Genomic DNA, 12,620 nt, shown 5'->3' on the forward strand with positions numbered 1-12,620 from the left:
TCAAATACATTTTTATTGATTTCAGAGAGGAAGAGAGAGGGAGGGAGAGAGAGAAAGAAACATCAGTGATGAGAGAGAATCATGGATCGGCTGCCTCCTGCACGCCCTCTACTGGGGACCGAGCCACAACCCGGGCATGTGCCCTTGACTGGAATCAAGCCTAGGACCCTATAGTCCGCAGGACCACGCTCTATCCACTGAGCCACACCAGCCAGGGCCTTCCTGCTCTTCCATCCATTTAATGTGTTGGCTGTACTGGAGAAGGACCGCAGTGGCAGCCGCGCTCATCTCCGCTGAAGAATCGGAAGCCTTTAGCTTCCCACCTGCAGCCTCCTGTCCTCTGGATCTTTTCAGTGGCCTTTCCTCGGACCTTCTCCAGCTTTCTGACATCTTTCTTGCAGTTAGTCCTTCAGCACCGGAGCTGGGGACTAATGGTCGTGTTTGTAGGATAACAGTTTCTGTTTTGTTCCCAATATCTATCCTGAAATTCACATTTGCCTTCTCTAATAACTTCTATCTTCTTTTTTCTCTGTTTTTAACTTTGTATGTATCTGTGTTTTGCTTTTGGATATGTTTTTTTTTTTAAATGAGATCTATAAGAGAAATAGCATCAATATAACAACACCTTCATGTACACATCTTACCTTATAATAGAGAAACATGCAAATTGACCGCACCTCCGCTATGCCCACGATTGGGCCGGCAGGAGGCTGGGGGCGGGACTCCAGGTGGCATATCCGCCGTTGAGAAGTTCAAGATGGCGGTGCCAAGTGGCCGGGCCCATGCCGCCGCTCCCGGGGGGTGCCTGGGGCGATCGGCACCCCGGGGGGGCGTGGCCGGACCCATGCCGCCGCTCCCGGGGGTGCCTGAAGCGATCGGCACCCCGGGGGGCGTGGCCGGGCCCATGCCGCCGCTCCCCGGGGTGCCTGGGGCGATTGGCACCGGGGGGGGCGTGGCCGGGCCCATCGGCACCCCGGGGGGGCGTGGCCGGGCCCATGCCGCCGCTACCGGGGGTGCCTGGGCCCATCGGCACCCCAGGGGGGCGTGGCCGGGCCCATGCCGCCGCTCCCGGGGGGTGCCTGGGGCGATCGGCCACCTAGGGGGGCGTGTCTGGGCCCCTCCCGCCCCTTCCGCCCCTCCCGGGGGTCCGGGGGTCGATCGGCCACCTGGGGGGGCGTGGCCCGGCCCCTCCCGCCCCTCCCGGGGGTCCCAAGGGCCGAGGCTTTCTGGGCCTTGGGCACCAGCAGGGAGCCTGCACCGATCGCAGGAAACCACTGGGGGTCGGCTCCTGTGATCAGTAGCAGGGATGCTGGGTGCGGCGAGCCCAAGGCCAGGAAAGCCTGGGGCGGAGGCTTTCCCGGCCTTGGGCACCAGTGGGCAGCCTGCACGGATCGCAGGAAACCACTGGGGGTCGGCTCCTGCGATCCTTAGCAAGGATGTTGGGTGCCGCCGAGCCCAAGGCCACCGCCCGGGGCCAAGCCCTGACCCTGAAAAAGGCAGAAGGCGGTGGCCACAGCCAAGGCCTGGGTCCCTGGTGTCGGCAGAAAACTGGTGCAGGCAGCCAGGTGAATGAAGGTCTATTGCACGAATCTTCGTGCAAACGGGCTACTAGTGTGTACTAAATGAATGGCTGCAGTGATGTTGAAGAAAGGTGGATGGAAGGAAGGAACTGTCACTGGTTAAGGGCCAGCTGTGTGCCAGCTGCCTTCACACACCTGCTGGAGTTGGTAGCACTCCCTTGTCCTGTGAGGACAGCATGAAGTGTTTCTCACTTTTAAAAAATAACTAAAGTCACTAAAACTTACGTATATGTGTCCTCTTTGACCCTTACTCCCAATCCCAAGAGTGACTTGGTGAATTCCTCCCAGACCTTTAAAACATACAGAATCCCCCCACCCCCACGTTGTGTGTTTTAGAGGTGCGTGCTGTACTGTACACTGCTCCTCTTGGTCGGAGTGTGAAAGTCCCCCTCAGCCTCTTGCCCCTGCGTGCTTTTCCACGCATAGATGGACCATAATTAAAAAAATCCTCATTTATTTAAACGCTTGTACTGAAGGATGTTTGGGCTTCTTTCCAAATTGACTATTATGCATGGGTATGTTTCTGGGTTGTCTGCTGTCTTCCATTTATTTCTTTGTCTACCTTTATGCCAGTGTCATGCTGTCTTGATTACTGTAGCTTTACGTACTATAAATCTTGAAATCATTTAGGGTAAATACACCAACTTTGTCCTCCATTTTCAAAGTTGTATTATAGGTTCTTTGCATTTCCATATGAATTTTAGTCAGTTTGCCATTTTGTAAAAAAAAAAAAATCCCTTTAGGATTTTGATTGGGATTGCATTGAATCTGTAAATCGATTTGGGAGGAATGGACATCTAAAACAAGATTAAGGAGAAACCAAGGTGGCGGCATGGGTAAACACCTGAACTTGCCGCCTCGCACAGCCACTTAAAAACTACAACTAAAAGACAAAACGGGTGTCATCCAGAACCATGGCAAGGCTGGCTGAGTGGAAATTCTACAACTAGAAGGAAAGAGAAAAACACACAGACTCGGAGGAGGGGCGGAGGTGCAGAAGTGAAGTGCAGAGGTGGAAAAGGTTGGCAACTGAGTACGCTGTTGTCTTTTTTTTTTTAAAAACATTTTATTTTTTAAAATATATTTTATTGATTTTCTTAGAGGAAGGGAGAGGGATAGATAGTTAGAAACATCGATGAGAGAGAAACATCGATCAGCTGCCTCCTGCACGTATTGGGGATGTGCCCGCAACCAAGGTACATGCCCTTGATCGGAATTGAACCTGGGACCCTTCAGTCCGTAGGCTGATGCTCTATCCACTGAGCCAAACCGGTTAGGGCCGCTGTTGTCTTTTTCAATTGGGAGGGAGACACAAGCTCCTGACTGCTCTGAACTCCAGTTCTGGGCAGGACTCTGGGGACCCAGACTCATACGGGGAGAAACTGGACTGTCTGGCATCGGGCGGAACTCGAGGGCGGCTTTCTCTCAGAGGTGCTTGCAGCGATCATTGTTCCTGCACGGTGCCGTTGGACACAGAGACACGGGACCTCTTCCAGGCAAGGCTGACGGTCAGCCATTGCTGTTTGCTCCACCCTGGTGATTCCCTGAGACCCCGCCCGACCCAATTTGTGCGCAGAGGCTTTTGCATATGAATGGCCTGGGCTTTTGCAATCTGAAACCTAACTTACTGTAGCTGGGTCAAAGAGCCCCAGAGCCTACAAAAGAAGACCCAAGGCTCACAGCAGCTTGCATTGCTTCACAGCTGGGACTCATCTGGGCACCTCCAAACCCCAAACAAAGAGAAGGAATTTGCAGATCTCTCTGTAGCTCCTGCTGGGTGGCCTCTCTCCTTGGAGATCCAAGAGCCAATGTACCCAGTGGACAGAGAGAGACCATCCAGACTACAACTCCTCAGATCCATAAGAGAGACACTCGGGGCAGACTCAGTGAGCGCCAAAGACCCACTGAAGCAAGTCTTGCCCCATAAGGGTGTCTCCAGCACAGAAGTTCTCCCATCATAGACACAACTGATCCTCACAGCCAGTTGGCCTGGAGGTCAATTCCTCCCAGTGATACCAACAACAATCAAGGCTTAACTACAACAAGGCTGTACACACAGCCCACAAAGGGGTGCACCAGGAGTGTCCACCTCAGGTAATTAGGGAGTCTGAGCCACTGGGCCCTATAGGACACCTAGCACACAAAGCCACTCTATCAACACGGGGAAGCAGCCAAAATGTGGAGACAAAGAAACAGGTCACAAATGACAGAAATGGAGGAAAGCAAACTACTGGATATAGAGTTCAAAACCATGGTTATAAGGTTACTCAAGAATCTTCTAGACACCACTGATAAATTTAGTGAAACCCTGGAGGATATGAAAAAGGACCAATTAGAAATTAAGCATACACTGACTGAAATAAAGAATAATATACAGAGATCCAACAGGAGACTAGAGAATCCCAAGAATCATGTCAAATATTTGAAATACAAAGAAGCAAAAAACACCCAACTGGAAAAGAAAAAAGAGTAAAAAAGTATGAAGATAGTGTAAGGAGCCTCTGGGACAACTTCAAGTGTACCAACATCCGAATTATGGGGGTGCCAGAAGAAGAGAGAGAGCAAGATACTGAAAACCTATTTGAAGAAATAATGACAGAAAACTTCCCCCACCTGGTGAAAGAAATAGACTTACAAGTCCAGGAAGCACACAGAACCCCAAACAAAAGGAATCCAAAGAGGACCACACCAAGACACATCATAATTAAAATGTCAAGAGCAAAAGACTGAGAATATTAAAAGCCGCAAGAGAAAAACAGTTAATTACCTTCAAGGGAGCACCCATACGACTGGTAGCTGATTTCTCAACAGAAACTATGCAGGCCCGAAGGGAGTGGCAAGAAATATTCAAAGTGATGAATAGCAAGAACCTACAACCAAGATTACCCAGCAAAGCTATCATTTAGAATTGAAGGTCAGATAAAGAGCTTCACAGATAATAAAAAGCTAAAGAAATTCATCACCGCCAAACCAGTACTACATGAAATGCTGAAGAGTATTCTTTAAGAAGAGGAAGAAGAAAAAGGTAAAGACAAAAACTGTGAACAACAAAGTGACAACAAATACATATCTGTCAACAAGTGAATCTAAAAATCAAGTGAATAAAAAGTCTGAGGAACAGAATAAACTGGTGAATATAATAGAATCAGAAGCATAGAAAGGGAGTGGACTGATAATTCTCAGGGGAAAGGGGTGTGGGGGGTGTGGGAAGAGACTGGACAAAAATTGTACACCTATGGATGAGGACAGTGGGGGTGGGTAAGGGCCGAGGGTGGGGTGGGAACCGGGTGGAGGGGAGCTATGGGGGGAAAAAAGAGGAACAACTGTAATAATCTGAACAATAAAGATTTATTAGAAAAAAATAAAATAAGATTGAGTCTTCCAACCCATTGAGTCTGTTTAGTTTTTCTTTAATAACATTAAGATATGTCTTTTAGTGTACATCTTGCCCACCTTTTGTTAGATTTATTCCTAAAGAGCTCATATTTTTGATGTTACTGTAAATAGTATCTTTAAAATTTTAATTTCCAAGTGCTTGTTGCTGTTATACAGAAATAGTGTTGGTTTTTGTATATTGATCTTATATCTTGCAAACTTACTAAATTAACTTATGTCAGTTCTAATAGCTTTTTTGTAGATTCTATGGGATTTTCTACATGGGTGACCACGTCTTTTGGGAATAAAGACATTTTTACTTCTTCCTTTCCAATCTGGATACTTTTTATATCTACTTCTTGTCTTACTGTGCGGACTAGAACCTCTAGTACAGTGGTCGGCAAACTCATTAATCAACAGAGCCAAATATCCACAGTACAAGGATTGAAATTTCTTTTGAGAGCCAAATTTTTTAAACTTAAACTTCTTCTAATGCCACTTCTTCAAAATAGACTTGCCCAGGCCGTGGTATTTTGTGAAAGAGCCACAGTCAAGGGGCCAAAGAGCCCCATGTGGTTCGTGAGCCGCAGTTTGCCGACCACGGCCCTAGTATAATTGAGTGGAAGCGGTGACAATGGCCCTTTCTGCCTTGTTCGTTAGGGAAGAGCGGGCAGCCTTTCACCAGGGAGTGTGATGTTGGCGTATGTTTTGGTAAATGCCCTTTGTCAGGATGAGGAAGTTCCCTCTATTCCTAGCTTGCTGAGAGTTTAACTCAGAAATGGATATTGGATTTTATAAAATGTTTTTTCTGCCATTTATTGATAGGATCATATGAGTTTTCTATTTTGGTCTGTTAATGATTATATTGATTGATTTTCAGATGTTCAACTGACCTTACATTCTTGGGATAAAGTCTATTTGGTACATAAATATATGTTAGTTGATTTGATTTTCTGAAATATTGTTAACTATCATTGCTCCAAAATAATAGTTTGAAGGGAATGAAGTAGACAGAGAGAGAGAGAGAGAGAGAGAGAGAGTGTATGTGTATAAAATATATATATATATGTATTTTATTTTTTATTTTTTTAACTTAATCTTTATTGTTCAGATTATTACAATAGTTACTCCTTTTTTTCCCCCCATAGCTCCCCTCCACCCGGTTCCCACTCCACCCTCTGCCCTTACCTCCCCCCCACTATCCTCATCCATAGGTGTACGATTTTTGTCCAGTCTCTTCCTGCACCCCCTGTACCCCTTTCCCCCTGAGAATTATCAGTCCACTCCTTTTCTATGCCCCTGATTCTATTATATTCACCAGTTCATTCTGTTCCTCAGATTTTTGATTCACTTGTTGATAGATATGTATTTGTTGTCACTTCATTGTTCATAGTTTTTGTCTTTACCTTTTTCTTCTTCTTCCTCTTCTTAAAGAATACTCTTCAGCATTTCATGTAGTACTGGTTTGGCGGTGATGAATTTCTTTAGCTTTTTATTATCTGTGAAGCTCTTTATCTGACCTTCAATTCTAAATGATAGCTTTGCTGGGTAGAGTAATCTTGGTTGTAGGTTCTTGCTGTTCATCACTTTGCATATTTCTTGCCACTCCCATCTGGCCTGCATAGTTTCTGTTGAGAAATCAGCTGACAGTCATATGGGTGCTCCCTTGTAGGTAATTAACTGTTTTTCTCTTGCTGCTTTTAAGATTCTCTCTTTGTCTTTTGCTCTTGACATTTTAATTATGTTGTGTCTTGGTGTGGTCCTCTTTGGATTCCTTTTGTTTGGGGTTCTGTGTGCTTCCTGGACTTGTAAGTCTATTTCTTTTACCAGGTAGGGGAAGTTTTCTGTCATTATTTCTTCAAATAGGTTTTCAGTATCTTGCTCTCTCTCTTCTTCTGGCACCCCCATAATTCGGATGTTGGTACACTTGAAGTTGTCCCAGAGGCTTCTTACACTGTCTTCAACTTTTTGGATTATTTTTTCTTTTTGCTTTTCTGGTTGAGTGTTTTTTGCTTTTTTGTATTTCAAATCTTTGACTTGATTCTTGTGTTCCTCTAGTCTGCTGTTGGGTCTCTGTATAATATTTTTTATTTCAGTCAGTGTAAGTTTAATTTCTAGTTGGTCCTTTTTCATATCCTCGAGGGTCTGGCTAAATTTATCGGCCTTTTCTAGGAAATTTTTGAAAAACCTTATAACCATGGTTTTGAATTCTATATCCAGTCATTTGCTTTCCTCCATTTCTTTCATTTGTGATCTGTTTCTTTGTCTCTGCATTTTCGCTGCTTCTCTGAGTTGGTAGGGTAGCTTTATGTGCTAGGTGTCTTATAGGGCCCAGTGGCTCAGCCTCCCTAGTTACCTGACGTGGACACTCTTGGTGCACCCCTTTGTGGGCTGTGTGTACAGCCTTGTTGTAGTTAAGTTTTGATTGTTGTTGGTATCACTGGGAGGAATTGACCTCCAGGCCAATTGGCTAAATGTATCAGCTGTGTCTACGCTGGGAGACCTGTGCTGGAGACAGCCTTATAGGACCAGACTTGCAAAATTGCAAAAGCCTCTGTGCTCTGCTTGGATGGGGCGGAGTCTCAGGGCTGAGCAGGCAGACTTGGCTTCCTGTCAGTCCAGCCCTTGCGCGCACGCCTCCCGACCTCTGCCTTCCGCGGCTCCCCTTAGTTTCTGCCTAACAGTCCAGATTCCCCCAGGCTCACCCGGAACTGGGGTTCAGTGCAGTCGGAACTGGGGTTCAATGCAGTCAGGAGCTTCCGACTCCCTTCCACTAGGGAGAGCTAGCGGCAACCTCAGCAGTCAGTCTTCTCTGCGTGCGTGCGCCTCCAGACCTCTGCCTGCCGCGGTTTCCCCGAGTCTCCGAGTCTCTGTGTGCCTTTCTGTCTGACAGTCCAGACTTCCCCTGTATGAGCCTGGGTCCACGGCGTTTTGCCCGGAACTGGGGTTCAGTGCAGTCGGGGGCTTCCTTCCCTCTCCTGCCAGAGAACGCCAGCCAGACACTCAGCCGCCCTTCCTCTCTGCGCACGTGTCTCTGTATCTCAGTCCTTTGCAGCTCCTCTAATTTTCCGTGAGCTTTTTTCTTTCCTTCTAGTTGTAGAATTTCCACTCAGCCAGCTTTCCTGTGGTTCTGGATGATGTCCGTTCTGTCTTTTAGTTGTAGTTTGGAAATTGTTGTGCGAGGCAGCAGTTTAGGTGTTTACCTATGCCGCCATCTTGGTTTCTCTCGAGTTTGGGTATATTTTATTACTGATTTCCAATTTTATTTATTCATGATAGTCTTTGTTATAAGTTGAGATTTCCTTTGTGGCTCAGTAAGTGATCCTATTTATGTAAATGTTCTATGTGTGCTTGATAGAAAAGTCATCTCTCGTTTTTGGATACAGGGTTCTAGAAATGGCCTTTATATATATCAAGCATGCTAGGTGTGTTTATATCTTCCTATGTCTTTAGGCATTTTTGTCTGGTGTCACTCTTGAAAGATAGTTTCATTGGGTAAACAATTGTTTGTTGAATATGAACAACCCTTTGACAATATTATGCACGATTATCTTCTGGCTTCTGATTTTTCTAATATCACATGTTTTCTTGTGTTATTTGTTGTTCCTTTGTAGGCAATCATGTTTTTGCCCTCTGGTTGTTTTCATTATTTTGTTTTTAACTTTGGTGTTCTGTGATTTACTACAGTATACCTAAGTATGGATTTATTTTTAATTACCATGTTCAGGATTGGGAGTGCTCTCTTACTCTGAGGACTCATGCCTCTCTTCAATTTTCGAAAATTCTCAACCATATCACTTTTCTGGAACTCTTACTAGAAATATATTGGACCTTTCTTTTTATCCTCTGTGTCTCTTCTGTTTTATGTTTTATTTTATTTTTTTGATGAAGCCTGAAAATGGCTAGTCTATTTTTTTAATTTAAATTCTTTATTGTTTAAAGTATTACATCTGTCTCCTTTTCCCCCCATTGACCCATTGACCTCTCTCCAGCCGCTCCCACTCCCCATCTGTTTCATAGTTTAAAGATTACTTTTATCTTACATGCTGCATTCTGGATAATTTCCTTTGGCATGTTTTTAATTCACTATTTGTTTCTTTTTCTATGTTAAATTTATTGTTTAAATTACCTGTTTTTTAAAAATTTTAGTTTAATTTAATTGGTGGTGGTATTACAGAAGTCTTTCATTTTCTCCGTTTTTGCCCCCCTCCACCCTATCTACTTGTTTTTTTTAAAAAAATATAATGATTTGCTGGTTTGGCTCAGTGGATAGAGTGGATAGATCCTGCTGACTGAAGGATCCCAGGTTCGATTCTAGTCAAAGGCATGTACCTTGGTTGCAGGCTCCTCCTCGGCCCAGGCCCTGGTCAGGGCTCATGCAGGAGGAAACTAATCGATGTGTTTCCTCTCACATCGATGTTTCTCTCTGTCTCTCTCTAAAAAAAGAAAAACCAATGGAAAAATATCCTAGGGTGAGGATTAAAATATATATATATCTTCCTATCTAATAAAGAGGGAATATGCTAATTGACCCTCACACTGTTGTAAAGAGGGCGGCGCCCACAGCCAATAAGGAGGGAATATGCTAAATGACTGCCCCACCCTAAAAAATGGCAGCGCCTATGGCCAATAAGGAGGGAATATGCTAATTGACTGCCATGTCCTCAAAGATGGTGGTGCCCACAGCCACAAGATGGTGGCGCCCAGCCCCCTCAGCCCCTCAGCTGCCCAGGGCCGCCCGAGGCTCAGGTAACCAGGGCCGGCTGAGGTATGCGCTGCTGGCAGTGGCAGCAGCAGAGGTGTGATGGGGCGTCGCCTTCCCCTGATCGCCGGGTTGCCTCCGCCCCTGAGGGCTCCCCGACTGTGAGAGGGGGCAGGCTGGGCTGAGGGACCCCCCCTCCAGTACATGAATTTTCATGCACTGGGCCTCTAGTACGTATGTACTATATGTATATAATGATTCTACCAATTCCTGTAAGTTCTGTTATGTTTTATTTTCAGTATGTCTGTGTGTGTGTTTTTTAGAATTGTGTTCTTTCATTGTGGAGTCTACTCCTTTATCCCTCCTACAATAATTGTAGATGTAGTTCTTTCGTCTTCTGTCACTTGTTCTCCCGAGCCAAGGCTTTTCATGTGCTGATTCTTCCCTTCATCGTGTCCCAGCCTTTCTGTCCAGGTGAGCTGTTTGCTCCCGGGGTTTGTGATTATTTGTGGTGCACTTGGCGAGTTCATCTTCTGTAGGTTACTTTCTGTAAGTGTCTCATTGCTAGTTGTCGAGTGGCTTTATTATGGCGTCTGCCCACGGTTTCTCAGGGGTCTGGGACTACATTTTTGTACTGATTTCCTGACTTTGGGCTTCCTTAACACATTTTGGCTTCTATATCTACATGTGTCTTGGGGTTCCAATTATCCATAAAATTTTATTGCCTGCTAGAACCTGGAGTGGGTGGCATGCTTCCTTGTCTCCATGGCTCTCGCGGTTATTTTATTCACGGGAGAGCATTCTTAAGGCCCACAGATAAATGCAAGCTTCTCATTTCCAGTTTCTAAACTCATGGAGGTCTAAAGCTGCATTTTGTGTTTCTAAATTGATATTAAAACCCAAGTTCCCAGGGCCTGTGTCCAGGTCAAATACCAGCCTTGACCGGCCATGTTGTGCACGTCTTACTTGGAGCTCACGTTTTCCTTCTGTTTCTGGCATGTGCGATTTTCTCCTGTCTGGTGGAGTTGAAAACTTTTTTTGTCATTTTATTGTTGTAATTGTTGTTATATATTATTCTAGTATTTATTCATGTTAGCATGGGGTGAGGATAGGGCAGATGTTTTCTTCACTCAGCTAAGCATATTGCCCGAAGTTTTGTATGTATTTCTTTAGAAACAATTTCTAGAATTTTAATTGTTGTGTGAAAAGATGTGCAGAATTTATTTATTTATTTTTTACTCCTCACTTGAGGATATTTTTCCATTGATTTTTATAGAAAGTGGAAGAGAGAGGGAAAGACAGAGAGAAATATCCACGTGAGAGAAACACATTGATTGGTTGCCTCCTGCATGAGCCCCAACCAGGGCCTGGGCTGGGGAGGAGCCTGCAACCAAGGTATGTGCCCTTGACTGGAATCGAACCCGGGACCCATTGGTCTGCAGGCCAACGCTCTATCCACTGAGCCAAACCGACTAGGGCAAGATGTGCAGAATTTACATATTGTTAGTTATTATTTAACTAGAGGCCCGATGCACGAAATCCGTGCAAGGGCCTCGGCCCTCGCAGTGGCAGCGGCTTGCCTTAGCCCTTGCAGCCCCGGCTTCATCCGGACGGTCGTTTGGCTGTCCAGTCTAATTAGTATATTACGCTTTTATTATTGTAGATTACAATTAAATTAATTAAATTATTTTTCATTACAGTTTTTTAATCCCACCAATAGCACATATGATTGTTCATTTAAAAATATTATAAAAAGTTATCCAAAAAATTGTCAGTCTGAAGGCAAGAAATTATACCTGATTGTTTTAATTTGTATTTCCCAAGTTGTTCGTAGAGTTGAGTTGGCCGTGGTTTATCTTTTCTGATTTGCTTGTTTATATCCTTTGCCTTCTTGTCTTTTGTGTTGTTTATCCCTTTATTTTTGTTAAGGAGGTGGAGCTCTTTGATTTTCTGGGGTATTAATTTTATACCACCATTTCTACTAGTTTCTCCTAGCTTCTTCTTTTAATATTTTTATTGATTTCAGAAAGGAAAGGAGAAGGGAGAGAGGGAGAAATAGAAACATTCATGATGAGAGAGAATCATGGGTCGGCTGCCTCCTGCATGCCCCTACTGGGGATTGAGCCCACAACCCAGGCATGTGCCCTTGACCGGAATCGAACCCAGGACCCTTTGGTCCGCAGGCCGACGCTCTATTCACTGAGCCAAACCGGCTAAGGCATCCTAGCTTCTTTATTATTATTATTACTTTATTATTATTTTCTTCTTTTTGTTATTTATTTATTTATTTATTTATTTATTTATTTATTTATTTATTTTCTCCTAGCTTCTTGTCTGTTAATTGTGTTTATGTTTTCTTGTGTACTGAAGAACAAGGCAGAAAAGTCCATTGCCATCACTTCTGTGCAGTTGTACTTGAGGTCCTACAGCTATTAGTTACAGAATATTTTTAAGTAGCAAAATTTATTGTTTTAACGATTTTTGGATATACAGGTCAGTGTCATTAAGTGCATTCACAGTATCGTGCGACCATCACCACCACCCATCTCCAGGACTTTCATCTTCTTACACTGAAACTCTGTCTCCACTAAAGAAAACTGCTCACTCTCCCCCGCCCCCGCTCCTGGTAACCTCTGGTCGCCTTTCTGTCTCTCTGACCTTGTCTGTTCTAGGTCCTTCACATACGTGGGTTCCTACAACACTTGTCCTTTGCGACTGGCTGATTTTACTTGGTGAGATCCTGCAGGGCTCATCCCTGTGGGAGCATTCTTCAGGATTTAATTCCTTTCCACGACTGACGAATGTTCTCTGTGTGTATGTACAGCATCTTGTTTACATTTATTTGTCAGTGGAGATTTGCATTGTTTCCACCTGCAGCTGTGATGAATAATGCTGCTGTGAACATCGGCATTAAAACCCACGTTCCCAGGGCCAATATACAAATGTCTGTCTGGATCCTGCAT

General features: G+C 44.6%; 1 protein-coding gene across 2 annotated transcripts in view; it reads left to right on the forward strand.

The window, feature by feature from the left end:
* CEP164 (centrosomal protein 164) overlaps positions 1-12,620 on the forward strand; it is an 84,252-nt gene that overhangs the window by 17,775 nt on the left and 53,857 nt on the right. The gene's annotated exons all lie outside the window — the stretch shown is intronic.

Source organism: Cnephaeus nilssonii (assembly GCF_951640355.1).
Source record: "Cnephaeus nilssonii genome assembly, chromosome: 13".
Classification (NCBI taxonomy): Eukaryota; Metazoa; Chordata; class Mammalia; order Chiroptera; family Vespertilionidae; genus Cnephaeus; species Cnephaeus nilssonii.